Here is a 25,909-nt window from a genome sequence, read left to right on the forward strand (position 1 = left end):
GGTACCCAAACACCCTTCGTAGTTTGGGGAATCTCCTTCAGGTTAGATGCCAGTAAAAATTTCTGCTCCTTCCCCCTCTGCTGGTGTGTTGAGAACAACAACTACAATCGATAAAGATAACTTTCAGGTACTAATTCTGAATTACAAGCAGTCAGTTTCTTTTCCGAGTCCTACAAATCCTCTAATAAACAAAAGTTAACCTCCCCAAGTCAGGGCTCTGGAATGATTTGCTGCTGTTAGCCTCTTGCACTCTCTGATCATCTCCCTTCCCTGCATGGGCTGTCAAAGGCAGAAGTGCTTCATTTTCTGAGATAAAGAACAATATACCTGAGAATGATGAAGCAAGAAAAGGAGAAAAAGCACCTTGCAATTAAATGTTTTAATAGACATTTGGAAGATGGTTTTGAAAGGATTTAAAATTAATGTTAACAATAGTATGCATCAAAGGGCTCAGGCTGAACAATACCTATCACTTTTTCTGCTTAAGAATAAAGCATAAAAATAATACCCTATAATATTTTATACCAGCATCCCTTTTTACTCTTCTAGGCTAGGCAGACATCTCTGAATAGCTATGCACAGCAGCTTTAAATCCTCCTCCCCCCATTCATATCAAGCAATCCGTTTTTGATGGCTTTGGCGAACCCTTCTGATGCTGTGCATCTGCAGGTAGTTATCTCCTGGGAACATGCCTGACACCAGCTCTGCACCACCCGCCTTCAGGTAAGAAGAAACATCGGTCTTTTGCTTCCTCCCAGCATGGCACTCCCCACTCATTTTTGATTTAATAAGCTGGCAATTAGACAGGGAACCAAAGACAAACAGAGGTAGAGCACAAGGATCGAAGGCAATCCTAGCACTATACATCATTCTCAGCACCTTATGTGCTGCCTCTGGCATGTGACCACAGGGAAGTTTGGATTTATATTGTTGATTTTCATTGGATTTCAATGGAGAAGAGTTTCAGCAAGGAGCCTGAGGCCCTGCGTTATTACTGTAAACCCAAAGTTACGACTCCTTACTTGCACTGAATTGAGTATTACTCCAGAAGCAGTCCCAGTGAGGCAGTGAATGTTTTTCCTGGGTGCAGATCTACTCGGGGAGCACAGCCAAGGTCTGTGGATGTAGTCAGCACAACCGCCTCAGTCTCTTCAACTGCTATTTGGGCCCCCTTTGCAATGTTAATAAACAGAGACAGCCCTTCACACAGAGGTGAATTTCAACAGGCATGAGTGGCTAAGAAGTTACACTCACAGTCTCATAATTGATCAAAAATAAGTATTAAATGCAGATACTATTGGTATTTGTTAGAGATACGAGTAACAAAGTTTTCATAAGTACAAATGAACAGTTCAGTATACCGCCTTGTTTATCATTTCCCTCTAATTTTGATCTATATTTTCCCTCAAATTTAGGCAGATGTTCATTATAACTTCTGTGGCAGAGCCGTAGCTTCTGAAAACATCATGGCTGGCACAGGCTCTGCCTGTCATGACTTTCAAACGGTGTTGCACCAAACTGCAGAGCTTCTGCAACACAACCTAAAGCAAAACTCTCACAAGTTCAGCACCTCAGGATATTCTGCTTCAGTGTGGCAAATGGAAGTGGAACACACACCATGCCACTAGATCATTACCATATCTGAGACTAAGCAGACTTTGGGTAAGAAAATATTGTTTCCATTACATTTGGCTTAAACCCACTTATTTATAATTAAATTACTGATCCATGCGTTGGTGTAAAATGACTCTACAACGTAAGTGCAGCAACAACCTAGAACAAAATCTTTAAATAACAATTGTCAAGTGAGAACATATATATAGAATGTATCAAAATTAATAGTGTTCATCATCTTTCAAAACAAGTTAAATGTGCCTGTTTCTTCTAGGAAATCTATGTTATGCTCATTGAACATTTTATTTTCATTACATTTGAACCTTTTGGCAGAAATAAAATATACAAGCAAAGTAGGACGGTTGTTTTGATGAGTTTTCAGACATTTATACATTAGAAGAAAAAGGAAATGCATTAAGATTCACACAGACATTCATACTGTTGACCACTGGGAAGGAAGCAATATAAACTAAGGGTAACGTGTAATCAGAAATGACAGCTCAAGCACAAATCTTATTAAACGGATATTGTAGAACAGGCTTATAAAGAAAGAAATAAGTCCTAGCATTTGGGATATTTATATGAAGTTTGGACAGAGAATTATAAAATAGCATGCAGGGAGCAAGCTGTTCAAGCCACATGCCATATGAGAGTAAACACAGTGAAATCCTAACTGTTGTGACTCATTGCTGACGTGTCACACACGGTCTGCACCGAGAGCAGTTGACCTTGAAATCTGAAATATTTCCTCTTTGAATAAGCCTTATATGAGTACAAACTAAAAGCAATCATGAAACGCCCAACGAAAAATTCTGACCTTGCATACACAGCTTAGAAGAGCTTGATATTTAGGGAAGTTAGGGTGAAACAGATTCTCAATATCTCACCCATCTCAAGCTGGAAGTCTGACCCTTCACACTGAAAACTACGGTTCTTGCATCACTTCAGCAGAACCGAACATAAAAGAAGTGATTGTGTACTCTGCAATGTTGCACACAGATATTTTAAAAAATTCTGTGCAAATTCACGTGTGCCCATTGCCCTGCCATAATTGGAAAACAGCCCCTTCCTCCAGAATTGCTCAGATGCGAATACAGATGTTCTGTACTTAAGAGAGGATGGATTGGATCATTTACGTTGATCGTATCAGGTATGCTCTGATTCTGACAGCATGGCTTCGGGGAACTGACCACACAGGTTACCTCCCCCTTAACATCACCTGAACTCCTCTGACATTTTACAGACCAGCCACATTTAAGATTCTTTTAAACTATTGCTTCGTTTTTCTAATGAAGCAACAGCTCTCTAAAAATCCCAGCTCTGATACCTAAGCAAATGATAGGAAATACTGTCATTTTCTGTATGTGCTGCTCTGAGGGCAATAAAGCTGCTAAACGAGCAGAGTGCCATTAACCCAGCAGAGTGGCACTAGCACCGGACAAGCACAGGGGCTGGCTGCTGTAACACAGAGCCCCACGAGCACAGTCCCTCACAGGAGCTCCCAGTCAGGCGCCAGCAGTTCCCACTACACAGCTGGGGCTCAGATCACTCCTGGCCGGGTGACGGGAACATTACTACACTTCTACTGGGGGAAAAAAATCGCAACAAATGGGAATATGAATGATCTTGGTATATAAACTTGTTTGCTTTAACTTATAGGTATACCACCACTCGACTACAAATATTCATTCAAATGTCTGGTGTATAAAAATGTTTGTCCGTATTGTTTTTTGTAGCTGTGATTCATTAAACATTTGTTTACAGAGCTTCAGTTATCCAGTAAGGAAGAAAAAACAGCTCTTTGGTTCTTCACCTGTATACACCCTTATTGTAACGGACCCTAAGCAGTCAAACTGAAGCCAGCACTGACAACCCAAATTCTAGGAGGAATTAATTCCTTTAAAATACAGGGAATATGTCTGAAGATGCCTATTCCTGGGTAATGTTCAAGTGCTGATCTGACCATTGGCAACCTATTTTGAATAAATAGTTCAAGCGACTTACCCATCTCTCAGGAGCAGTAGAAACTTCTGGTCATCCCTTGCAGCAGGAGACCTAAAAGAGGTAAATAGATTCAGTTGTTGAGAAAGCATATCAAACGTGTTTTCCATGAAGAATTCTACAGGAAGCTGAATTGTTCTTTGTCGATGCTTACTGCATGCTGCTTGGCATAATTTTCAAACTACTATTTTATGCATCCAGTCTAGAATACTTCCATGGCTAGACAGGAATATGTAGAGAATCACAGCCATGATAGTTTGAAAAAGTATTGCTCCTAAAGCAATTCATTATCTTAAATGCTTCCAAGCCTTTGTGAACAGATCTAACCTCATAAAGAAACCATTATCCTCAAGTTCCTCAACCCATTGTATTTTGAAATTCATTGCTGACTCTACTGTATTTTCTTTTGGATCCTTTAAAGATACCTCATTTATCTTTATTGGATTTTCTTTCATTTGGTTTCAAAGTTAAGCCATGCCAGAGAAGTTAAGCCACAGCAGAGAAGAAGTAATCAGTGCATAAAGTCTGAATCTTAAGAAAGTGTGTCCTATCTTGCTGAAAAAGCAGAATACCATGAAGAAAGATGTGCTAAAGAAGTTGCCTCTAACAAGGCTATCTGTATATGCTGTCACAGGTGAAAGAGCTGCCTAAGACTTGCTTGCACTTGAGAAATCTGGCTCTTAAAAAAACTCACCTGTAAGTTATCAAATTTTGCCAGGCTCCCAGGACACATACGAATACATAAAGTATAAAATTAGGAAAACGGAAGAGTGTTTGGTTTTGAAGCATCAGAACTGATAGGTGGTGCAGACAGGAACCACGACCGTGGTGGTCACTGTTTGGCATCAAAAGACTAGAGGTGAGGTCAAGGCTGGGAGAGCAAAGACATGGAATCACAACTGGAATTAGGGCTCCAGATGTTGCCGACTCCAGACCCTATTGTATTTAGGTAATACAGAGATTAAAAGAGAAATTAAAGAGAATTAAAATTTTACTTTTTTGTCTCCCAGATTATTTCAGTACTTTTCAGCACAGAGAAGATAAAGACCCTGTTCACAGTAACCAATAAATATTAGGCACTACAGCAGCTACACTTAAACATTGTTTCCTCCAGCTACACAAAGGTATTGTACTTGACTTCACAGATCTTTCATACTACTTGTCTTAATGCAATTATTTTAGCCTCAAACATCATTAAGCTTCATTGCAGTTACTAAGTTGATAGTTACTTTACATTCTGCACCTCAGTTTACATGGATGCACCTCAGATAATTAACATTTGTCAGATTACAGTATTTACTGTGCTATTTTCTACACTAGAGACACAGAGAAGTATGTTGAGTGCTTAACTCTTCGTATCATCATTATAATTTTTAATTGTTGACAGAAAAAGAACCTTCCTCCCCACCACATTCCTGCTGCTCAGATGTCACAGGCAAAGACAAAAAGTGAATCATTTTGTTCTGCTGCTCCCAGATGAGAACACACGTTCCCATTGCAGGAACATGTTATTCTACCCACACAAGGATGGAGAAGGCGATCTAAACCACTGCAAGGCAATGGAGATGGCCAACACACCCCTCTCTGCCGCGCTGAGACACATTGATGGCATCATAGCACCTTGTGGCCAGGACTGAAGAGGCACAAAGAAATAACTACCATCCAAAACCCTTAAACCTGAAACATGACGTGACGGGTAACACATACAGACAATGCACAGGTAAGGGATTGCAAAGGAATACTGAGGTAATATTAGACGGTTGTGGTTACCATTGCACTGCGAGTTGAATCTAGCCAATGCTTAGGTCCTTGGCTCTGAAAACTGGATAGCTCAGCATTTAAACCGCTCACAGGCTAGGACTGCACTCAAAAAACCTTTAAAAATTGTAATCGGCAGTAACAGAGCTTATAACATTGGAATAATACATTGCTGTGTTGCTTTGTACATTGTAATTTATGCTGCAACTGGCAATGTGTGAACCTGTGATAAGAGAACAACCCTTCAGCATTTGAACAGGAAAGAAAACGCACTTAGCAGCAGCAAACAGTGCTCTTCACCTACCAGCAATGATCGCCCAGGGCCTCCTGTGCCTCCAAATGACCTGAGCACGGACAAAGCTGCCACCTCTACCAGCTCATCCTACAGCTCCTGGGTTTAGTGCCAGGACAAGCAAACACACTTGTCGTTTAAAAACACCGTTGTTAACAAACTCCTGTTTTTCTAAGGAAAATTTTTAATTCCCAAGTTGGTTGGTTGGTTGTTGACTTGATGTCCTCTTCAACTACCTCCCTCCCCCAAGCAGTGACTAGTCAAAGATGAGCACAGACACCAGACTTCGGTCTTGCAATTAGAGATACTTACCAGCTGCAAATTCCCCGGGCAGCAGCTAATATTAACTCCTTCCCTGCCAGGGACAGGGGATCATGTAGTGACTCCAGCACAACAATCAACCATGACCTCATGAAACTTATATTAAGTTATTCCTCATTTTACCACCATACGAGAGATCAAAGTCAACCAAAAACGTACTTGTGTCAGATTTTACACTGTGCTTACTTTACACAGAATTGAACTGTATCTGAAGAAATAACAACATATTCTTTGTTCTTATAAAACTGTGTTATTTATTATTAGCAAATGAATTTGAGCACATTTGGAGACCAAATGAAAAGGTACATCACTAAACTGTGCACTTTATAAACCAAATGTTGTATTTACATATTTTAAATATGGAAAAATACACGAGCACATATATAAGGAATCATTATCCAGCTTTCAGAATCACAGCATGCACATACACTAATTTGAAGTAAACCATGAGTAAAAAAGACAAAGGCAGCTCCCCCCCCCCCTGATAATAAGACTGCTAGACTTTTAATCAACATTGATAAGCACAAATACATTATTTTGATTAATGCTTGGAGGCATTTGCTGTTAAATCATTAGAAAGTTTCCTACTGGGGGAAAAATAATCTAGCCTAGTCATAAATCAGAAAATGAGGAAGATGTAAAAAAAAATCAAATGGCTTACGACAATAAAAATAAACTACCCAGAAATGTCCAACATAAGAACATCATCTAAACAAAAAGGTGATGTTCAAGTGTTCTTTGATATTATAACGTCTTTCGCAAGATGTCATATGTCCCCTGATGGTTAGCCAGCTGGTTAATTTGATATCACAGTAAAAGTTACTGATTCACTGAAAATAAAGGCAAAATGCAATTGCAGTATGCTCAGTTTTAATTTTTTTCCGAATGTCCTCAGTAGTGGATCCGCAGGAACCTTGCCAGATTCCCCTCCAGACATCTGACCACATTTTATGCACTGGAATCAATACCTGTATGTTTTCAGGGGAAAACAGTTCAAAATGCTTTGGTTTGACTGAACCAATTTTACATGGGTCAAACTCTCAGGACAAACCTTTGGTCAACAGGCGAGGTCTAATTAAATCCTAGTATATCATCTCAACCTCAATTCCTACATACCTAACATCACTCTCCAAACTTCCATCGCTTACTTGCCCTTTGTTAATACTCTGTCATTACATCTTCCTTCAGATTTACTTATGCACACAAACACAGGACTTTGATTCAGTCTGAGGTCTACAGAGCTTTGTGGGGGACTCCAAGTGAAGCCAAACAGAATCAAATGCATTAAAAAAGCACAAGCCATTTTTTACCATCAATCTTTTCTTCTCTTGCTTTTCTTCTACTCAGTACTGTCTGCCATGTCCTGTATCATTTTGGATGCAGTCCTACAATAAGATTCATCACCACCTTTGACTCATCTTGTAACTCACCATAAGTGCTCTCTGTAGATGCTGGCACAAACACCTCACTTCACCAACTGCAGTAAGTGCAAAAAATAGATTCATCAAACTCTTTGAACCCTATGAGAAGTCCTTGTATGAATAGCACAAACTGACTCAGTCCAAAGAATTTACCACGCATAAAATAAATAGATTTGGTTGTGTTAAATCAAGTATTAGTATTGCTTGTGCATCTCTGCTGGTAGTGCAGATACAGATTTGCAGAGCAGTGAATCAACTGAAGCCAGGGAAATCGCCCATGTTTTGCATTTTGATATGCAAACAAGCTGTAGCTCACGACTCCGCTCTGCCGTTTTCACTGCTGAATCAGATCCATCAAAGGAACAACTGGTAAGTGCTGCTTGCTCCCTTCTCTCCCTCAGTTGTAAATCTCTTTTGCGAATTATGGGAGACTTCACATTTGAAAGAGCCAATTAGAAAATATGGATGTTCAAGGTATACTAGTGCTGTTTACCTAAAATTGATTAAAGGCTGGAGCAAATAACTCCTTCATCGTTTGTCCCAAGGGTGCAAATATAAACACTGCCAAATGTTTGTTTTTACTTCCACCAGTAGATTGAAATAACACTGTTCATAAACAGCACTTTAGGGAATATGGGTTCGGTTGCAGGGGTTTGAATCTTCCATGATATACAGACATTATTTGAAGTTCACCTTTATTGAGTTTCAAATATGATATGGTAAAAGGAAAAAAAGTGGTAAAACTTCCATTAAATGACTTGCAGATGCAGCTGCTTTAACATGAGATTGCAAAATTATGCAGTTATTCCACATGCTACTTTTTAGAGTGCACTTTAACCTGTACTATGGCACTCCAAGTAAAAAAAGAAAATGGACCAAAATTCAAGATAAAAAAAATCACCAGAAGAGACATGTCATCAGCCTGTATTATAATGCCTTTTAGGGTATTCTAGTCTCCTTGATGACTTACATATTTTAGTAGCTCTTTTGATTCCGTCATATTAATTTTCAAAGTCTTCTAATCTCAGTTGTACTGGTAAATCAGAATAGCTAGAATATCTTCACTGAAATTACAGTATAACTGTATGTAGCTGACTGCAGCTGGAGGATCTGGCTGTAGATTTCTTTTCCAATTATTTGTCTAATCTTCTACCTGTGATCTGTTTGTGAGCTATGAACCCATCCCACACTACATATAACTGCAGTTTGTTATAACTGATACTGGACTTTGTTGTCACAGTTTCAATTTACACTTCGATATCAGCAAGAAAGAGATCAAGGATGTCTTCTTCCCTGAGCGGCATCTCAATTTTCTGGATTATGAAACTGTGTACGTAGAACTGAAGAACTCACTTATGTTGCCCTGGTTTCATGTAGAACTGGGCAAGGAAGAGGTATTTTGGAATCACTGGTCATTCTGAGAAACGTTTAAAAAAAGGGAAAAAAAAAAGGAAAAAAAGCCTAACTAAAATAAATGTTAACATAGTGATAAATCAGAAAGTTCAAATATCTGGTTTGGGCTAAATATATATATTTTTTTTTTTTTATCTTGGCAATGTTCAGTCTTACACCTACCAATGTAACACTGAATGTTTTCAGAAGAAAATGGGAATTAAAAGAAATTTCTAAACAAGACATCAATAAACCTAAGCAAAATAATATATTTTTAAAGCCTCCATCTGCTGTATAACTCAAAATGAATGTGTATTTTTCAAATCGTGCTGGGATTTAATTTATATTTGTTGAAAAAGTTTTCTGCAAAAATGTTATCCAGTCCCAACTGAAATATTAGAACAAATACTAACAAGAAGTTCTCCTCCTATCTTAGTTTCTAACATCCTCCTTTAAGTTCCTTTTTTCCTTCCTGATAACCTCAGGAATTTCACATCCACGCGTTTAAATGGCTGAATTGTACCTCCTTGAATACAGTCTTGATCCAAACTCAAAGTCATGCAGAGAAAACTGGGAGAAGAGATACAGCTCCCACCAGGAACTCTGTATTTCTGTTTCAAAACCGTATTTTACTTTTCAGCCAACATAATTTAGGATTGCAATTTTTATCACGAACCTGATTTTCTAGCCAGCATATCTCCTGTGGGATATGAATAGCTTGGTAGGATCTTACTAAGACAAAGGCCAGGTAACCTATGATAGCGGTGTGCTGTAGGTCTACACCACTGAAAGCCTATGGAAAGAGCATAGGAAATTTTTGAAAATGAGAGAGACAAGTCAAGAGTCAAGAATGCAGTTATTAGCCGGGCTGTGTGGGGACATCGCACAGAGACAAGCTGCAATAAAATAATACTCATTGTGTTTCTCTCGGTTTGGTTTAACACCAGGGAAATCCATGAGAATGCAGTAGCAGGGAACAAGAGCATGGGCACTGTGCTTGCCGGTGTTTACTCCTTTTTTGTTCCTGGTGATCTGTCTCCAAAGAAATCAGTATCTGCTCAGTTTAAAAAAAAAAATTAAGTGGTTACTTAGGGAAAAAGGAAACCCAAATGTGCCCAACAACTGCATGAAATACAAACCTGAGAGAAGCTCAAATAAAATGTATTTGATTTGGTTCTTGCTTAAGTGAAATGGAGAGAAGGCAACTTTAGCACGCCAAAAAGCAAACGTTCGTCCTCATTCCTGCAGCAAATGCAAATTGTTATTAAACAGCTTATGAAATTCATTGGGAACCAGCTGATCTCCCTGGAAAACGAAGCTATTAATTTGCACCAGCCAAGATTCTGGTCTAGTAGTTCTGCACCAACTTCTGCAAGTAGAGAGCCAGGTTCCGATATAGAATCATTGTCGTGGTTTAACCCCAGCCAGCAACTAAGCACCACACAGCCGCTCGCTCACTCACCCCGGTGAGATGGGGGAGAGAATCGGAAGGGTAAAAGTGAGAAAACTCACGGGTTGAGATAAAGACAGTTTAATGGGTAAAGCAAAATCCACGCACGCAAGCAAAGCAAAGCAAGGAATTCATTCACTACTTCCCATCGGCAGGCAGGTGTTCAGCCATCCTCAGGAAAGCGTAGTGGTTACTTGGGAAGACAAATGCCATCACGCCCAATGTCCCCCCCTTCCTCCTTCTTCCCCCAGCTTATATACTGAGTATGACGTCATATGGTATGGAATAGCCCTTTGGCCAGTCTGGGTCAGCTGTCCTAGCTATGCTCCCTCCCAGCTTCTTATGCACCTGGCAGAGCACAAGAAGCTGAAAAGTCCTTGACTAGTGTAAACTCTGCTCAGCAAAAACCAAAACATCAGTGCGTTATCAACATTATTCTCATCCTAAATCCAAAACACAGCGCTCTACCAGCTACTAAGAAGAAAACTAACTCTATCCCAGATGAAACCAGGACAATCATAGAATCATAGAATCATTTAGGTTGGAAAAGACCTTTAAGATCATCAAGTCCAACTGTTAACCTAGCACTGCCAAGTCCACCACTAAACCATGTTCCTAAGCACCACATCCCCATGGCTTTTAAATACCTCCGGGGATGGGGACTCAACCACTGCCCTGGGCAGCCTGTTCCAGTGCTTGACCACCCTTTCGGTGATGAAATTTTTCCTAATATCCAACCTAAACCTCCCTTGGCACAACTTGAGCCCATTTCCTCTTGTCCTACTGCTTGTTACTTGGGAGAAGAGACCGACCCCCACCTCGCTACAACCTCCTTTCAGGTAGTTGCAGAGAGCAATAAGGTCTCCCCTCAGCCTCCTCTTCTCCAGGCTAAACAACCCCAGCTCCCTCAGCCGCTCCTCAGAAGACTTGTGCTCTAGACCCTTCACCAGCTTCATTGCCCTTCTTTGGACACGCTCCAGCACCTCCATGTCCTTCTTGTAGGGAGGGGCCCAAAACTGAACACAGTACTCAAGGTGCATCCTCACCAGTGCTGAGTACAGGGGCACTATCACCTCCCTGGTCTTGCTGGCCACACTATTCCTGATACAAGCCAGGATGCTATTGGCCTTCTTGGCCACCTGAGCACACTGCTGGCTCATATTCAGCTGGCTGTCGACCAATCAAGAGTTACTTTTGATTGACCTAAGTTCACCTGGTTCAGTTATCATGCACAGACTCCAGTCTGAATTTCAAATACCAGCCCACTGTTTCATGGACATTAAAGAACTAGCATCAAAATTGCTTTAAAAACAAAATTTAGCAAGGCCAGAAGGAAAATGCCAATATGTATCTCTCAGCCACTACTGAATTAATCTTGGGTTTCAAAGCACCATTTAAGCTGTCTGGGGGAAATAATTGAGTGGAAATCTGTTTTAAGTACTGCGCTTTGATTTTATCTAGGAATACAGATAATCAATCTCTGGTCTGAAAGCTGTGGATTACAAAATGTACCAGAGCAAATGGGAATTTTATTGGCTCAGAAATAAACATGAAGGGGCAAGTGTACAGATGACCTTGTGGTGGATGGATGGCAGTGAGGGAGGAAAGGCAGCCAGTGCCGTTCTTTAATTATCCAATGCATCTTCTCAAGGAGGAATCTCAGCTTCTGAAATGCAAACCAGCCGCCTCCGGTGCTGAACCCAAGGGGATGGGCTGAGGCTGCTGAGAAAAGAGCAGCTGGCAGCTACTGCCAGGAAACAACTACGTACTGCCTGGGAAGGGCATAGAAGAACATACAGGAGCAGTGGTTCTCCACCTGCATAGGAAGGCTTGCTGACACTGTGTTTTCCTGTAAGTGATACAGGAATAATGCTGTGTCACAGCGCTCAGACCAGATTCAGATTCACACTGCTCAACTCATCTTCGTCTACTAGAAGCTACCTACAAACCCAGGCAAATAAGGATTAGGGTGGTTTCTTAGGATGAAATGATGGAGTTTTCAATTCTATTCAAGTTTTTCTATTTCAATTTTTTCAAGTAAGGAGGGGGGTCAGCAAAACCGCTACCCTGAAATTTAGAAGGGCAGACGTTGGATTGTTTAGGAGTCTGGTTAACAGAGTCCCTTGGGAGGCAGTCCTGAAGGGCAAAGGAGCCCAGGAAGGCTGGATGTTATTCAAGAAGGAAATCTCAAAGGCGCAGGAGCAGGCCGTCCCCATGTGCCGTAAGTCGAGCAGGCGGGGAAGAAGACCGGCCTGGCTGAACAGGAGAAAATGAAGAGTTTACAGCCTTTGGAAGAAGGGGCAGGCAACTCAGGAGGACTACAAGGATGTTGTGAGGTTATGCAGGGAGAAGATTAGAAAGGCAAAGGCCCAGCTAGAACTTAAACTGGCCACCGCCGTTAAAGATAACAAAAAATGTTTTTACAAATATATCAGCGACAAAAGGAGGGCCAAGGAGAATCTCCATCCTTTGTTGGATGCAGAGGGAAACATTGCCACAAAGGATGAGGAGAAGGCTGAGGTACTTAATGCCTTCTTTGCCTCAGTCTTTAGTAGTCAGACTGGTCATCCTCGGGGTATTCAGGCCCCTGAGCTGGGAGATGGACATAGGAAGCAGAATGAAGCCCCAGTTGTCAAAGAGGTGGCAGTCACCGATCTGCTCCTGCACCTGGATGCTCACAAGTCCATTGGGCCAGATGGGATCCACCCGAGGATACTGAGGGAGATGGCAGAAGCGCTCACCAAGCCACTCTCCATCATTTATCAGCAGTCCTGGTCAACCGGGGAGGTCCCAGATGACTGGAAGCTAGCAAATGTGACACCCCTCTACAAGAAGGGTCGGAAGGAGGATCCGGGGAACTACAGGTCTATCAGCCTGACCTCAGTGCTGGGAAAGGTCATGGAGCAGATCATCTTAAGTGCTATTATGCAGCATGTGTGGGACAACCGGGGAATCAGGCTCAGCCAGCATGGGTTTATGAAAGGCAGGTCCTGCTTCACTAACCTGGTCTCCTTCTATGACAAAGTGACCTGCTTAGTGGATGAGGGGAAGGCTGTGGATGTTGTCTACCTGGACTTCAGTAAGGCCTTTGACACAGTCTCCCACAGCATTCTCCTGGCTCATGGCTTGGACAAGTGCACTCTGCTCTGGGTTAAAAACTGGCTGGACGGCCGAGCCCAGAGAGTGGTGGTGAATGGAGTCAAATCCAGTTGGCAGCCGGTCACGAGTGGTGTTCCCCAGGGCTCAGTGTTGGGGCTGGTCCTGTTCAATATCTTCATTGATGATCTGGATGAGGGGACTGAGTGCACCCTCAGTAAGTTCGCAGACGACACCAAGCTGGGTGGAAGTGTTGATCTGCTGGAGGGTAGGAAGGCCCTACAGAGGGACCTGGACAGGCTGGATTGATGGGCTGGGGCCAACTGTATGAGGTTAAACAAGGCTCAGTGCCAGGTCCTGCACTTGGGTCACAACAACCCCATGCAATGCTATAGGCTTGGGGAGGAGTGGCTGGAAAGCTGCCTGGCAGAAAAGGACCTGGGGGTCAGCTGAATATAAGCCAGCAGTGTGCTCAGGTGGCCAAGAAGGCCAATGGCATCCTGGCTTATATCAGGAATAGTGTGGCCAGCAGGACCAGGGAGGTGATAGTGCCCCTGTACTCGGCACTGGTGACGATACACCTCAAGTACTGTGTTCAGTTTTGGGCCCCTCCCTACAAGAAGGACATGGAGGTGCTGGAGCATGTCCAAAGAAGGGCAATGAAGCTGGTGAAGGGTCTAGAGCACAAGTCTTCTGAGGAGCGGCTGAGGGAGCTGGGGTTGTTTAGCCTGGAGAAGAGGAGGCTGAGGGGAGACCTTCTCGCTCTCTGCAACTACCTGAAAGGAGGTTGTAGTGAGGTGGGGGTCGGTCTCTTCTCCCAAGTAACAAGCAGTAGGACAAGAGGAAATGGGCTCAAGTTGTGCCAAGGGAGGTTTAGGTTGGATATTAGGAAAAATTTCATCACCGAAAGGGTAGTCAGGCACTGGAACAGGCTGCCCAGGGTAGTGGCTGAGTCCCCATCCCTGGAGGTATTGAAAAGATGAGTAGATGTGGTGCTTAGGGACATGGTTTAGTGGTGGACTTGGCAGTGCTAGGTTAACAGTTGGACTTGATGATCTTAAAGGTCTTTTCCAGCCTAAATGATTCTATGATTCTATAGAATTGATTCTTACTGCACTGCAAATGTTCACACAAGAATGACCAAGTGAAAAGATCCTACCATGAAGAACACCATGCAACTGTATGACAGAAGTAGGACTGATGTCCCCTGACTAATGTGCTACCAACGCACAACACCCAGGGCACCTTTCTCTCGGTTGTTTGCGAGATGCCCTTCTCAAAGCAGCTCGGAGGCTGACCGCCACTCCAGGCAGGCAGGCTATCATCATCTTTTCTGTTTTTCTCCACCCACATCCACAGGGTCTGGAGGAAGGATATCAGTGCTCTAAGACTGTACCAGGGCAGATGGTTCTGAGTGCTTTTTTGAACAGACTTGTACAAAGACAGACTTCATCTCATTACAATGCTTTTGTGTCCAAGCAGAATATGTCTGAACACTCATAAATATGTATATGTAATTACATATAAACCCCTTTCCCCTCTTCCCTGCTCTCACATCCCCTGAAGCCAATTTCAAGGGTCCAAAGTTGTAGTCAAAATTCCTTGCCAACATATAAGTCTGTTTTCCACTGACAAGCTGATGCTCCGTATCTGCTTTCATGCCTCCTGCCCTTCTTCAGGTGCTGGTTGCCACCATCTATTGCAGTCTGCACAGGAAACACTCCCACGCTCAGCAAAGGGCACACAGCAAAATCACAACTGGCTCTAGGAGATTTTATTCTATCATGTACACATGTATTCCACTTTACACACACTGTGGCATGTGATAAACTATTTGTGAAGTTTAATATTCAAATCTGTCTAATATTAAAAAGGCTTTTGAAAATCTTTCCCCTCCTCAAAAAATTTCTAAGCCACGGGTTTTGGTTTTGGTTTTTTTTTTGTGTGAAATAGCTTTTTCCTTCCTTTTCAATGTAATACAATGTTATTCAAGAGCCAAAGAGTTGTCAGTTTTTATGTTATGATAATCTTCTCAAGCATCCAATTTTATTCTCCTTTTTCCCTTCATGCTGTCACTCACATTCCAGCCTGTCACAAAAGAAAATGTCTGAATACATTAATTACAACTTGTTAGACCTCCATATAGTTAATGCTATTGAGGAAATCAAATCACTTGGAAAACAACTAAAGAGAAACAGTTGCTGGTATTGCAGAATTTTTATGCATTGCACTTCAAAGCTGGAGCTTTGCAAGACAACAAAAATGATTATTATAGAGAATGAGAAAATCAAATACAACTTGATCCTCTACCCTTGGAATGTTTTCTGAATGCATTACAGTATATATTTTCTATCCTGGAAAGAGCAGTTGAACTCTTTTCACATATTACCTTCTTTTATGGTGTAATTACAAATGCCAGTTCTGAAATTTATAGTACAACAACTTTCTGAAGCTAGGAAGAAATCGAATTCTAAGTCCACACTCACACCAACATCACAGTCGACAGTGATGGTTCCATTAACATGAATAAAAGATAATTCTGTTGGGTCTAAGAAGACGAACAGGTTACCTGGGGATTAGTAAAGGGAGGTATTCACATGGTTACCCTCAGTAAGGTTTGTCAGCCTGACTCCTATGGCTCTGTAGAGTGGGAGAGCTAGATTTTTACCTGTAAAAATCACACTTGGAGTTAAGCATACACATAACTATTACGTTTATAAATGAAGAATTCATTTTTGTAATCTGAGACCCTAAAATAACAGCAATAGTTTGGATCATTGTTCACCACAAGATACTTAAAAAAAGTACTGACCGCCCATCACAATTCCATGGGAGTAAAAACTAGCTAACACCAAGTTTATATGTGGTTCACCTAGAGAGCCAGCTCTGCAGAAAATCCTATAAGAACATCTTTGAAGACTATGCTGCTAATGAAATGTGATTTCACTGAACAATGAAAACATTATTAAGATTATGCAATATCCTTACACACAGAAGCAGGCAAATGCTTCCCAAATCTAAGCTCTGTTATCTTTCTACCTTAAAGACATTTCATTATTCTTGCATTTGAATGAATAGCCACTCTTACATGCATTAAATCATATTAGTAGTGGAAAAAGACAATGAAATCTTTCTAGCTTTGATGAAGTTATCTGAACAAGCAAGACAAAAATAAAAACACCTTTGGATGATGCTGTTCTTGTCCACTTTCTCACAGAGGTAAGATTTTGTTAGTCAGCCCTGTTGAAAGATCCACCCTAAGAAAGTGGAAAAATAGATACTTGTGCATTGATATTTTATCAGTATTTCTAATGCCATATCACTACTAGAGCCAACAAATTGCAAGCATATTCTACTGAACATTCTGCTACTGCGTGTTAAACATTTAACTTTTCATTGAAATGCCGTTTGATGTAAGAAAATTTTAAGTCATGTATAGTCTTCATTAACTCTACAGTTCCGGCACAATCTAAGAATAAGGTTAAAATACATGTGTCTCCATCCATCCTGTGAAAGGTAACGACACTGGGTGTGAGCACCCACAGAACTCCAGCACAGCTCATCCTCCCCAGGGAGCAGTAGGCTGATGCTCAAGCCTCACCGCCTGGCACAGGGGGACTGGCGACTTTCACATCAGGGCTCTACCTCCACCAGTCACATTCAGATTTTCATCTTAGAATTGATACGCTAGAAAACAAACACAGCCGTTCTGTGGTTTCCTTAAATCACCACCTGAAATTCAGCTCTCAACATTCAAATCTCTCTTAATACTTTCCTTCTCATTTTGAAAAAAATGGGCAAAATTTGAGTTCATGGGTTTCTTTACACATAAGGTTTACACACTGCTTGATTCAGAAATAACTGGCCTACACACACAAAAAACACTTTTCTTGAGGACCATGTTTGAGTTTCTTTTCAGTAGTGTCCCAAGGGGAAGAAAGGAGACAGTCTAGGGAAGTGCTCAAGCTCAATTTGCTCTTTGCAGCAAAATATTTGAGAAGACTTAAGAAGAAATTCAATAAACGTTCCTTGCCCTTAGAAGAGAACAACTCAAGACACTGTGGAGTCTTTTTATTTCAATAGTAAGTAAGTGCCTTTAAAATCCACAGAAACAAGTGCTCAGAAAAGATAAAACCTGCAGATCATTTCTTTTCACAAGTGAGATATAACTCAGATTTTAGATATGAACTGGGGCAGGCATGATCACTCACAATCCAAAGGCTCTGACTCATGAGCTCCAGTGAGTCGTGCCATGGTGATCCAAGAGGGCGCAGTCCCCAGACGCCCATCCCAGTTCAAATTCATCTGTGGGGTGGCAAAATAGGAGGAGTGGGCACAATTCAAGTTGTGCTATTTGTACAATACCTGGCTGACAGCTGAAACTGCCCCAGCATGAATTGTCAGAGCTTATCTGAGCTTTAAGAAGCCCACATCTTTTTAAGTGCCTAGAGACTCTGAAAGCGTCTCCTTCAAAGTGCTCGACCTGGCTGATAAAGATTTCTGATACATACAGAGTCTTCCGCCTATTTGAGGTTTATACCTCCCTCCTTTTTGCTAGGAGGCAGTAGTGAATAACAGTGAGACCGAGGTACGGCACTGACACGGGCTGTACGGTCGATTAAGTGGGTGTGCTACGTTGGTGGGATTGGTGGAGTTGGTGCTAGATGGGCTTGTGGGCTGACGCTCTGCCCCAAGTGCTCCGTGCAGCGGGGGTGAGCCTTGGCCTCGCTCAAGCAGCTTTTTGGGTGTTTCCTGCGGACGTACATTCTCAGAGTGGGCCCTTGAGACCGAATTAACAACCGTGCAGAGACAATCATAATGTCCTTCCACCAAAGTGCCCTTTAGGTGACAGCTTGTTCTCTCTTCAGCTCTCCCAGCCGTAGCACTGCTATACTTAGACTTCCCACCTTCTTCCTCACTCCTGTTTCTATTAAAGCACAACTACCTCAGGATGATGAGAAACAAAAGCAGAATAACAATGAAGTGGAGAGCAAACAGTTTCTCAGACTCCCGCTAGATCTGGGAGGTCCTTCACACAGTTAATATTATGTAAAGAACAAAGACACAACTGGCTTCAAAGCTGAAAGTCTTTACTGAATAATTTACAAGCCAAAAACTTGCCAAAAACCACCTAACAGGTCAGTGACACAACTGGGAGAAGCACTCAGGTCACTGGTAAGAAAAATCGCTTAATGTAAAGGTATGAAAAGGTTAACTGCATCCCAGACCAGATTTATCCAAAACATTAGCAGCAGCAAGAATTAAACAAGGAACCGTACTCTCCATTACTAGTGTCCAACTCTTCACTGTGATCAAGAGCACTGTTCTTAGTGAACGGGGGGGGGGGGGGGGGGAAATACTGAGTAAATTGGCAGCAAAATGTATTGCCCAATTTAACTGAACAGATGTCAAATAGCCATTAACATTACAATGATTAGTAAACTGAAATTACGTGTTATGGGTTTAGTGCCTTAGATTAAGCGTTAACCTGTCTTAATTAAATTGCATCTCAGTAATTGATTTCACAGTGCTGAACTGTAAATAACAAATTGCAGATGATCTGGGTTTTTTTATCTAGCAAGATAATGTAAATCAGCCTTTACACGTTGCATTACCTCCTCGTCTCTATCCCTTCTGATGAGGCTTGCTCACCCTGCTTCTTTTACCTACTAGACACATAACCTTCTCCGACTTTACAAGTGCATTTAATCACTGCTGCTGTTTTTCTGCTTGAACCGATGAAAGCCATAGCTGGTTATTTGTAGGGTAGGCAGTACCCAACGTCTGATCTTTGTATCTGATGTCTTCTCCCCACTGTAAAGTTTCTTTCTGTGTGCAGAACCATAACCATTTGTTCCACTCACATAAACATGGCTTGCACAGCCGTGTAGCTACTGAGCGTGTACAATACAATGGGACCAAGGCAGTGAACCAGCCTATGGCTAAGTAATGATTATATAACATGGACTTCTCCTAGCTATTCCTGCACTGCATAACAACTTCTATTTACATAGAGTAACAACATAATTATAACAGTTTCATTTTCTTTTGACTGCATATAAACAAAAACATTCAATGAGAGCAATCAGTGTAACCAAATACTAATTAATTCAGTATCTCAATGCAAATTCAGGTTCTTCCCTAAGTCAGGGACTGACAGATGATCTTTGTGTCAATTATACCCTTTCAAAATAAGGATCAAGAGCAAAATCAGAAGCTTGGGGCTAAGAAGGCAAGGAGGCAGGAGTGGCAGGGTGAACTGCTCTCAGTCTGGACATCAAAGCCAAATAGTTGGAGACTATCAAAGAACCACCTGCCTTCCATCAGCATGAAAACACAACATGAGGGTGGAAAGGAGGGCAAATCAACAAAAAGAGTTTAGGAGCTAGGGGTCTTGGGAAGGGGTCTTGGGAAGCTAAAGAACAAACAGGAATTAAAGCAACAGTACAGCTACTGAATGTTGAGGTGGTAAAGTAGCATTACACCAAAGACCCTTTGGAGTTACCTTCATCACTTGATACTGATTCAAAGGAAAGGAAGGCCTGTCTACCTTCTAAAACAACCAGAGGAACTGGTGGCCAAGGACACCTTCTCGATAGAGAATCAGACTTGCTTGTTTATTCGATGCTCACCTCATTCTGCTTTCCCCTTTCCTGAATTGTGCAGCCATGAGTGTCTGACATGAAAATAGGACATGAGGCTGAGTTGCAGAAGATGAGGATGACCATAAGGACAAATGGCCCAGAGAAGCCCGGAAATTAAAAACTATGGTATGATGTATACAGCACATCAGAGGTCTAAGTGGATGCTGCACAGACACCCCAATCTAGTTCTGCTTGCAACCTTGCCATTCTTTTAAGAAGTATGGTGCACGTGGGTTGCAGGCGCTACACTGATCGTGTATTTGGTCGTAACTTAGAGCTTGAAATTCAGTGATTCTAGAACCAATTTTAAGCAATATGTCACATCTCAGGTTAGAATTAAAAAAAAGGTGAAAAACGATCCAGTAACCTTTAAGTCCCTTGTACAGCTATTTCCTTATATCTGCTACTGCTTTTCTGAGGTATCTACTTTGTCAAACTTGAACTGATTTGTTCACTACAAGCTGTGTCTCATAACCATGAGGGCCAGGCATCTGCATTCATAATTGCTTGATCAAGCATGATTAAGACAGATTGGACTGATTTGCTCTAATGCAACCATTAACTTCATACCACATGTGTTGTAAAGTGTCACAAACACAATCATTTGACCATGACTCAGAGGGCTTCGCAGACATAACCCAAAACTGGCAGGCTGTATCACTGAAAAGATGATGACCCTGACAAGTAACTTCTGCCTTTAAAAGATGATAGCTGCTGCACAATTAATTTTCAGTAGGGTTACAGAATCCAAACAGCAGAGTCAGCTTGACCGTTATGGTCCAGCACATAAGCTTCTTCCAGTATAGTTGCTTCCATATGTCACCCTGCATTCATTGCAAAAACGCCAAATAGCATCAGCCAGTCTTTTCGCCCATACTAAGAAACACTGTGCAGCTTCAGAGGAGGTGGTGCAAAGCTGCTCGAAGCCATCTTTTGCACCAATCTGACCTTGAGATGATCTTCATTACACTGGGAGGGAGGATGAATTAAGAAAGGTGAAAGAGTAATTTCACACCAGCTGCTGACAGTACCTGAAGATGACTGGAGGATATGAGCAGCCTGGCCACACATGCTCTGCACTAGAACAAGGAAATGCAGCCAAAAGCCTGACCAAAGAAGCAGGAGCCTGCCCAGAGAGGGGTTGTAGCTGTGTCAGGAAAGGGAACAAATAGAGATGCACCAAAGTACAGATTCAGGACACAATCTGGCCCGTGGCAATCAAGGAAATAAAATCAAATAAAACAAGGAAACTTTCTATCACTTCCCTTTTGGACCTTCATTGTTCTTTGAGTTGTGCGACTAATTAAACTACCCATTTATTAGGGAAAGGCCGAGAAGAGAAACTCTGCCTCTGTGGAAGTCCAGTACCATACACCCATGGCTGAGCTGGCTGGAACGTTTCAATACAAGATGTGTACAAAGTCCCTTCCCTATGAACATCCCTGGTCATTCTGTAGACCCTTGTCTCCAGGCTGCCGTCAGGACCACGCTCCTGCCATTCGCTCAGGCCGTGTGGCCATTCTTGGATCCTTTCTCACTTTCTTTCTGCTGTTTTCTCCTGAAGCTTTTCTGTTCCACTCACTTTCACAGACTCATTAACCAGTAAAGCCCCTTAGCCCCACAGAACACTCTATTCTTTCTTGAGAGTGGGCTGTATTTTGGTGAAGGTTTACCTGATCTTCACATTTTTCCTCCAGAGAAGCTGTCAGTCCTAGTACAGTTTAATGCAATCCGTAACAACAGGTTGAAAAATTTGTTAAAACACATTTTTATACTGTCTGCCTTGGTGTTGCCACCTGACACGAGTATTTGTGATATCTACTTATGCAAATGAATCCTTCTACATCTGACCAAACCACTCTTCAAAAGCAGCTTACAGCTGAAGTGCAAGCTGAAGGATGTACTGTGAGGAAAAAACTCGACAGCAGAAATGCATTCTTGTTGGGAGGATTGCGGCGTTTTGAAAATATCACACGTGTCTACATTTGGCGTGCAACTCATATCACTAGTTTTTACTTCTGAAAAGGTATTCTACTAATGAGCAGTGTCAGGCAACCTCAGCAAGAGGTAATGCTATCAGAGCTGCCATATAATCCCTATGATAACACAGACATGCACTGACTGCATTAATCTAGCATATGAACTTAGCACAACACACTAATTATTCATATGCTATTAGTGTTCCTTTCCCCTGCAGCGTAAGACTCAAAGTAAGCCTCAGAATGTCATTTTCCTCTACTTGCAAATAACAGAAGCAGAATCTAGCAAATTATTCTGAAAAGCACCTCTGTGGAAACGACAGCACAAACAAAACTCCATTAGCAGACTTGAACCACATTCTCCTCATAATACAAGAATAGCAAGAAGTGCTTCCTGTCACAGACTGTTATGGAAAGCAAGGCGTCATTTTCTTTTCTTTTTGTCCCTTATATGATTTACAGCTGCATTATTCCAAATCTTTCCATTGTTTTTATTTTTGAGCTTGTACTGAATTCCTCACAAGTGTCCTGTTTTCAGCAGTTGGCTATCACACACCACCATAACGATTCACACTCGGGAGCAGATAAAACATGGTAGCTGAAAGGAGTTGGTCAGAATATTACTTGAAGATACTGCAGGGATCACATCACTACAAACTAGAATCTAGCACCAAGTCATCCTGTCTGGATGCTCCCGCTGTGCTGCTACCTGGACTCCACATCATTTTTTAGTTCTAGTCTCGAGCCACATCATACTAGTAGGGTTTGGCAGCAATTGTATTAACCATGAACATGGGGGAGAAAAAAAACCCTAAAAGATCACCAACTTCCCTCTGCTCCCAGTTATGCAATGCAACCCAGCAACTGATAGTTTCCTCTTTTTTATTTCAGGTTGCTTTTATACTCAGACTTCCAAGGAAGCTGTAGCTTTTCAGAGACTGATCGCCCTTCTGATGTTAAACAGTAATAAGCAGACTAAATTAATTTTTATTAACAATGATTTTTTCTAAGACATCCATTAAAATACACACTCATCACTACCTGTTATTACACGCTGTCACCAGTGCCGTGCAGCAGCCCATGTCACCTGTGCAGTTCGTGGCCAGCAGATCAGGAGGGAGAGCGGCTCCGCGAGGCACGGCAGCCTAGGGAAGGAAGGCTGACGTGCACAAGGAAGGACATGCACCGCGGAGGAGCTAACGTATCGTTACCTGCGCCTGCTGACACTGCTCAATGCAGCAGGCTCGAGCAAAACTTACAGATACCTGACAGGAGACACCTCTACTAGATTTCTTGAAAGTCAGCAGCTGTAGAAAAATGTAGCTGGTCCCAAGCACGCAGAAAATTTGCAAGATAAAAGCTAAGCACGGATATACGAGATAAACACTTCCAGATAGTCAGAGGATCTGCAATACAACTGACAGCAAGAGGAAAAAAGAGCTGTGCTGCATAACTACTTAAAACCAACAGACGCCGGGCCCAGATAACCCGCTGCCACGTGACTGCAGGAGTTTGACTGCAGCTGCCCAGTTTACGTGAGTTGTGCCCCTGCACTCTGACCCCTGAAAAACCCAGCATGCTCTACTAGCTTTAGCACAATTGCTCTGGGTTTTTCAAACATAAACCCAATTATTTTTTATATTGGGTCATCTGAAAGCACAAGGCCTATCCAACCCAAGACAAACCAGCCCTTATCAAATTGTTCTAAGAGTAATTGCCATAGCAGAAGCATATACTTCCTCTAGCTTTGGAAGTATGATGAGTGCTCTCATCTTGCAAGAAATGAAGATGAGTTGAGTATAAAAAAAACTTTAGGTTATGCCAAGCAGGCCACGTCCTCCATCCAGCACTGCAGCTTGGGGAAGGAGGTCCTGAGGAAATGAGGGAAAGGAAACAGCGACGATAAGAGGCAGATTCAAAGGCTGGTCATTGCCGCTGAGACTTGTCCTGGACGATAGCTTAAGCACAATCTGGTGGGACGCTGGCATGCTTGTCCATGTGGCTGCCCCCGAGCAGTGACTGAAGCAGTGCTTGGTCTATCATTGCCACGCTTCCAGGAAACATCAGGTTTTTCCAGGCTCCCTCCTGTGCTCCTCTTTTGTTTCCAGGCTAGTGGCCAAATGGTGAAGAGGGTCCTTGGAAGATCATTTCCATGCTATAGTTGAACCTCAAACAGAATTTCCCTACAGAACACTAAGCAGGCTTTCCAAGCTACTTAATAACTGATTTCTTCCCCACTGTTGTACAACATTTCTTCACACACCAGCTTCTTTATACCCCATAGAGATCTTCCACATACAAAGACAGGACTGAGATCACTCCCAAAACCAAGCATGCATGGTCAGACACAGGCTTTCTACAGGGTGATCATGTCAGCAGGAGGTACACATTGTGATCACACATTGTGATCTTTGCTCTTCCAGTGAAGTACGGAGATAGCCTAAATGTGCCTAAGTATATCGCTAGCCTAAATGTGCCTAAGTATATCGCTGCTCTCCCAGTAGGAGCTTCACACGGCACATCAGTGAAAAACCAAAGAGGTAGCCACTGAGAAATGACTTCCTGGTGCTTTGAGATTATACCCTGCAATGAGCTACTCAGCCTCGGGAGTCGTGGGGCTTATCTATTTGCTTACAGTTGCAGAGTGCTGGTTTTGCCTTGTCATATTATTGTAAACATGATTAATAATTGTAAAGAATAAGTAAACGGTAATCTACTTAGGAAGAAAACACAGATCTTTGATTCTTACCACTGTTAGGTTGCTGGATTGTGACAGCTTCTGTCCTGCAGGTTATTTCTAGGACACTTCCCCTGGATCCTACCATAAATCCATTTTATATACTTCTAGTAGAATCAGTCCTCTTACCCTTGGGCCCCAATATGCAAAATGAGTATGCCCACTTTGCTCAGCGATGGCATATTACTACCTAGAATGACTCCTGTTACACAATTAAGTGGCATACAAAGTGATGGGCATTTCTGTTTTAAGAGACTTTCATTGTCTCATGTCCATGTCCATAAAATATGTAAACGTCACTTTCACTGCGCTGGTGCTGCAGGAAAAAAAAAGACATGCATACAAAGGAGATCTCCATGCCCACATCCCATTACTGCTGATTAAAAACACCAAGTTTACCTTCCCTCGTGCACCTTGGATCATTAAGCGACCATAACTTTCTTGCTTACTTCAAAGAACACACTTCTTGGCCCTTGTTCTCAATGGTGAAAATTTAGAAGCTGCTGAGCAGCAGTGAGCACACGGTGCACAGGCTTCCCTGAGTGCGGATGAAGATTTTGTTAGCTCTGAGGTGGCAAGGCCTGATTACTTATACTCTCTGCTCAGCTCCCCTTAGCAATTAGGATTCTTCCCTAGCATAAATGTCTTTATCATTTTGCATTTCCCAACTGAGTACATGCTCATCGCACAGCTCTGCACTGTTTATTCCGCTCTGAACTTTTGTACCATTATATTTTGTCCCACAATACACATTTCTTGTTGTTTCTAATGAGTAAACATGGAATACAGCTTCTTGTAGAACAAACAAGGGCTGATCCTCAGGTGATGTGAGGCTAAATTCACTGGCTATACCCATTTATATCCACTGACAATCTAGCAGATAACGCTGCAATGCCTTATTTATCTTGGGTCTGATTCGGAGACCATCGGAGTTGACGGTAAAAGTCTCTTGAGTATTTAAAGGATGCATATCTACTAGTGACAGTTCCAGTAGAAGGCTCAGGAGAGTGGAAAAGTAATTGGGGAGCTGCCTGGGACAGCATAAAGCTTGAGAACATGTCTTGGATTAGACAACACAAGATCCAGAGGAAAGTTTAATTGAAAATAAAATTGGTAGGTAACCCACAGCACGGCTGGGCTGGCGGACTACAAGTATGCAAACATGCAGTCACATCTCCAGCACCCCTCCATCCCCAACCCCATT

The 25,909-nt window shown here is 42.1% G+C and overlaps 1 protein-coding gene across 1 annotated transcript in view; it reads right to left on the reverse strand.

Annotated features, from left to right (window-relative positions):
- Positions 1-25,909, reverse strand: part of LOC148050110 (uncharacterized) — a 187,480-nt gene that overhangs the window by 123,481 nt on the left and 38,090 nt on the right. The window contains exon 3 of the transcript XR_015701374.1: positions 3,619-3,669. The gene's annotated coding sequence lies outside the window, so the exon portion shown is untranslated. The remainder of the gene's footprint in view (positions 1-3,618; positions 3,670-25,909) is intronic.

The sequence above is a fragment of the Nipponia nippon genome, unplaced genomic scaffold, assembly GCF_047370975.1.
Source record: "Nipponia nippon isolate SJK-2023a ecotype South Korea unplaced genomic scaffold, ASM4737097v1 scaffold_9, whole genome shotgun sequence".
In the NCBI taxonomy this organism is placed as follows: domain Eukaryota; kingdom Metazoa; phylum Chordata; class Aves; order Pelecaniformes; family Threskiornithidae; genus Nipponia; species Nipponia nippon.